Here is a 6,000-nt window from a genome sequence, read left to right on the forward strand (position 1 = left end):
CCCCAAAATGTCAAGGATGGCCCTGCTCAGATCTTCTGTTGTTTCTCGCCAGTGTAGAGCTTGAACAACGATTCTTTCTTCTAAATGTTGTTTCTGTTTTACTGATTTAATTTGATTGGGTTTTGTAATTTTCCATTTTTTTTAACGCACATGTACACCTATAAACTCACATAATTATACATAGAGTTAGCAATTGAAATACTTGTATGTGATTATCTGGGTCAACACAGAACAAACCAATAATTTTTGGGCACAATTTTTCAGGGAATTCTCGTCATATACTCCTCCGATGAGGAACACGGATGGGTGTCATCAGTTCTCAGTCTTTGCATTCTAAGCCTCTGTGGTGCATTTAGTTTCAGCTGCAAATTATGTGCCAGCTGAAGATATCCTACTTAACTGTGGGGCTTCTTCGCAAGCTAAAGATACCGATAATCACCAATGGACTTCAGATATTGGGTTAAACATTTTTTCTGCAGTTGGGAGTTCATCTGTTTCTACTGTTGCTACCCAAGCCCCTCCGGTTCCTCAATATGCCCCTGGGCTTCATCAAGGTTCGATTTCTAGCCCCATCGATTGACACCTACTATAGCATCGATTTTTGCCTACCCGTTAGCCTAAAAATCAGATCTTTATATAGCTTAATAAAACATCAAATCATACCATCTATAAATTCAGTTCTATTGTGGGTGTATCTCCAAACTTGGAGGGATAAAGTTTTCTATTTCTATTTTGTTTATTGATCTAATACTAATTGATGTGAACAAGACAAATCATACAAAGTGAACTTAGGCCTGATACGACACGCGGCAAGATAGAATCGGTTGCGAGAGCCAACTCAGCCAAGAGGCTTTATGATGGACCGGAGGTTTGTAATCGTTGCACCAGCTAAGAGAGTTAGAGACGAGGAGTAAGACTGTAGGAAGACGTCGCTTTTAGAGCTCTTTAAGAAACCAATTGCTAAAAGTAAAAATCAAAAATTCGGTCTGCCGACACTTTTTGGCTACCAATTTTTTTCCCTTAACCTCTTTCTCTAACTGTATATCTACTTCTTTCTATCTCAGATATGGGAATTCTACTCCATGGTCAGGTTTCGTTGACGTAAGATCTCTAATTTTTCCTTTTTATTCAGCTTCTTGAATTTCTAGAGTTCTCATAAATTTGATTCATTTGGGGGCTATATGTATGGCACTCCTACTATTCAGGCTTTTCTGTTTGTATAATACCAAGATTAAATGTAAAGCTGATGTTGCTAAGGTTGTAGCATTTTGGTTGGAGCTTGGCAAGGATAAGAAGTGGGGAGGGTTTGAAATTGGGGGAATTGAGGGCTTATCACCCGGTAATGCTTTCGTGTTTGTCTCCTGCAGGTTTCAAGGAACAACAAAAGAGCCATACCATGTGAACTGAATAAAGGTTAGAAAATACCTATTGTAATTAATTGGTTGTTCCTTGTGTCAATGTTGCTTTATTTGTTTTGGAAGAAAAGTACTACTTGGCTACCATACATAATTGCTTAAGATGATCTTATTTGGCAATATTTATTGCAGCAGAAAGATGGACTCAATGTTAGAGCACATGTGGAACACTCGATGAATTCAAGAAAAAAATTTCCCAAGGGCTAATATAAGGTATTACTTCTGGTTTGGCCAACAAGAAAAAACTTCACTTTGGAATTACTTCCTAGCAAATAAACATTTATGTCATTGCAATTGCGGTCCATCCATGGGTGAGCAGATTATTTGGGGTATTGTATGTTATGTTGTTTGTCATGTTCTATTTCACTCCACCCCTTTCATTTACATGTTGAGTATTTCATATTTGAGAATAGGTTTGATGGGGGAAAAAACTAAGATAATTTTTGGTGATAGGGCTCCATTGGATGGTACAAATGCTTGGCATAATCATAGTCCTAGAGAGCTTCTTTAGTACTAACTCATTTAGGGCTCGGCATAGGAATGTTAATAAGGATAATTGCATGATTCATATTTGACAATAGGTCTGATGGGGGAAAAAATTAAGATAATTTTTGGTAATAGGGCTCCATTGGATAGTACAAATGCTTGGCATAATCATAGTCCTAGAGAGCTCCTTTAGTACTGACTCATTTAGGGCTCGGCATAGGAATGTTAGTAAGGATAATTGCACGATAGTGCAGAATTGAACTTGCTTACAAGTTCGAGTATGTGAGTGCAATTGCTACTTATGTTAAAATTATTACCATTGTGCAAGGCAATAGTCCTGGATTGAAATGTTTTTTTTTAAAACTTAAACATGGTGGTTTAAGGCAGGAGGACAAGAAACGCATCCAAGAAAAAAAGTTGAACATCTGGTCTCATACTTGTAGAAGCAGCAAACAACCAATAGTTATTTCATTTTATTTGCTTCTCTTTTTCTTGTTCAATATTTTTGCTATTTCCTGGTATCCCATCTATGGAATGGATGCTGATTGTAGTTGTATGAGTTGATTTTACAGCGATTTAGTAGAATGAAGAAAATTCTGACCATCTCGAATTGGCCTCGAAAGACTTTTTCACAGACTGAATTCTGTCGGCATCATTTCTTTTAAATTAGGAAATTTTCGGTCTACCTAATTTTTGGCTTCCTAAAATCTTCAACTAAAAAAAGCTAATATTGTGAATGTGAAGGACTACAACTTTGGAATGATTATCTAGGGGGAGTTTTTCCTTTTTCTTTCTTCTAGGCCCATCTTTCCTTGATTACATCATGTTGCTTGTGCTATTTGTAAGAAATTGGTAGATAATTAGAAGTATGTTGATGTGTGTTGAATGAGTCTGTCTTTTGTTTTAAATATTAGGACTTGAGGAGTCAATTGTAAATATTTTGGCTATCAGTATTCTAGATCCTAAGAAAATATCATTATGTATTGAATTGCATAAGGTCAACTACCATGCTACACATACTGCTTTATATATGGGTCACAAGAATTAATTTAGGAATCTGAGCTCAATGGTGATGTTGTTGATGTCAAAAGTCAAGGTGTTTAGCCATCTAATCTCAGTTATCATGTAACACATACGATTGTCACAAGGAATGAAGACCTATTCTGTAGGTGCATGTACATAACCTTGAGCTAGAAATTGCAGAAATGCTAAGTTCAGAGGAGACGATTGGCATGTATATTTAATGTGGAAGCAAATTTTACTTCCAAGTCTAGACAAACTAGGATTAGTTTTGGGGTTTCAATTTTATGCTTATGGACTGTATTTTGACTGTATATATGCGTAATTTTCAATTTTTGGACTAGATTCAAATTTTTGCTCACAAACTTTGATTTCTTGGTAAGGGTTTTTTGCTCGCAGAGTTTGATTTCCAGATTCAGAATTTTTGGATTAGGGTTTTGATCAGGCTTTGATTTTTAGTTAGGGTTTTGATTTTTGGTTTTAGTTTTTAATTTTTGGTTATTATTTTTACTGTATTTATGTGTATGCAAGTCTAGATTAGTAGTTGAATGGCATATATTGTTGGCTACTGTCGGCTATGATGTGAATTTCATATATTGTTCATTGTGATGTTTAAAAATCTGAGCCAAAAGGCATAGAGTGCAATTTGAATGCAGTTTGTAATGCAATTTGATGAATGCAATTTTTAGTAGACTTTGAATGCAGTTTTAGTGCACATTGTTATGGAAATACAACTGTTGCTGTGTGTGTGTGGGTGTCCAAACTGCAATTTTATTGGAGATCTAAGGCTGTTGCTGTGTGTGTGGGTGTTCAAACTGCAGTCTCTGTCGCAATAATGATTGTCTGAGCTCGCAAATGGCCTACTTCCAGTTTTCAACTATATTTCTCTGTGTATTGAGTTTGGCAGCTATGTGCAATGTTGGACACAATTTTTTTCCCTCCCAAAAAGAGGTCCCTTTTTTTAAAAATCGGCCTTGAGAATGGACCCTTACTCAAGGATAGATAGAAGTATTGATTTTGAAAGATGGGTGCATTGGAAATCCTGTGAGGGTCAATTAAGGAATGGTACAAAGTTGGAGATAAATTAAAAGACATATCTAGCCTATATCAAAACTCCCTTAAATGGGCATGCATTCGTGCTGTGCATGAAGGTGCACCTAGTATGGAAAAAAAAAAGGTTTAACTTTCTACTTTAGAGATAAGTACTTTAGAGATAAGCTAGCAGATGATCCACAAATTGAAACTTTGATTTCAATTGGGGATAAAAAGAAAAAACCTTTGATTTCAATTTTTGAATACTCCCTCCATTCTAAAAAGGATGAAATTTTTGAAACTCGTGTAATTTTTTATCACTTATATCTTTCAATCTATAATATTTTTCATGAGTTTGAAAACTTTGTATAATAGAACTAATCGAGAACTATTAAACAAGATCTATATTGCATAAATTTTGAGATCCATATTAAAAAATATTAGGAATTGAAATTGGCACGAATATCAAAAATTGACATTCAATTTGAGACGGAGGGAGTAAATTTTTTTTTTTTCAAACAAAATACTACATTCTATTGCTGAATACTAGTAGTTTTATTCGAAGATAAAGATGACTTTCTATCATTCATTGCTGTGTCGTCTTTAAGTAGGAAATTCAACTATAAAAAGCGGCCGGCATTTAATCATTACTCCCTCCGTTCCGATTTCTTTATCTAATCTCGGATTTTCAACTTATTAAAAAATCAAATCCAATCCATTGATTTGAAAATTTAGATAATCTAATTCATTGATTTTAAAATTGGACAGTCAATTAGAGAAATGTATAAATCAAAAAGAGGACAAACAAATTGGGACGGAGGGAGTAGTATTTTGGAATAGAAAAAGAAAGTGCCTTTAATTCCCTCTGAAGTTACTTAAACGTCACGAATCAGGGTTTCGTGCTGCGCATGGCAATAATTATGAGCATTATTTTGGCGTAATTTAACCGGTCTTTGTTCTTTACGCACACCCAGAAGTGAGAAAACCACTGAAATAATATATATGATATTCATTACTCACTCCAGTGGCGGAGTTTATTAAGGGGATGATAGCTATTTTCACACCATATATTTAGTGATTCCAATTAAGAAAGTGATGTCTATGTTCCCGTTTGGCTCCAGGCAGATTTGAGTTTTGTTCACCCTATACTTAAGTAAGATGGTGAACATTACTCTCTTTCGTATTGGTTGAAATGGTGTAGATCGCACCACAAAGTGTGTGAATCTCACAACAAAGTGATGTCATGCTTACCAAAAAGTGTATTGCACGGGTAAGACCTACACCATTTCAATCAATAAGAGAAAAGATAATGTTCACATTTTAAGGAGGGTGAACAAAATTTGTAGATAGGCAGCGAGTTTTGATCTCTCTATCGGTACCTCTCCACGTGCAAATTTGAGTAGGGGGAACTTGAGCAAACAATACACTGACAAAAACATGGATTAATTCAATGTTTTATTTTGGATCCTTTTTTTTTTTTTTTGGCATTACAGAGAACTTTACAGACTGTCTCAAGATTGATGAAATAGATCAATCTACTTAATTCATACTCGAAAGAAATAACGTTACTACAAATTTTGTGAAACAAATGTTTAGAACCCAAAAGAAGAGAGCATGCATTTCTTGCTCTTTCACTAAAAAGAAGAAGAAGAGAGATTTAATACGTAAATCTTGTGAGTTTTGACATTATAAATTTTTTGAATCCAATCTTGATATGGCATATTTAATCAAAGAAAAATGTATAAATATCTGTAAGATATGTATTGCTATCCGAACTCATTTGAAATTATTTGCGTGTTATCATCCATCTAGTGGACGGAGGTTAGCAAGATCGTTAATCAAACAGAGGGTAAGGTAGTCCGATGCATTTACTTATGGGACAAAGACCAACCCTATATTCCCTTGCCTTTCTTTGATATTAATTATCAAAACACATCATGGGCCGTCATTTTCCCTTCTTTGATGTCTTGTCTATTTATGTTCTCTATGGATCTGGATTTACACGTTCTTAAGCCTCTGAAGGCAAATGGGCCAACATTTAAGATTA

Source organism: Rhododendron vialii, chromosome 3a (assembly GCF_030253575.1).
Source record: "Rhododendron vialii isolate Sample 1 chromosome 3a, ASM3025357v1".
NCBI classification, from domain to species: domain Eukaryota; kingdom Viridiplantae; phylum Streptophyta; class Magnoliopsida; order Ericales; family Ericaceae; genus Rhododendron; species Rhododendron vialii.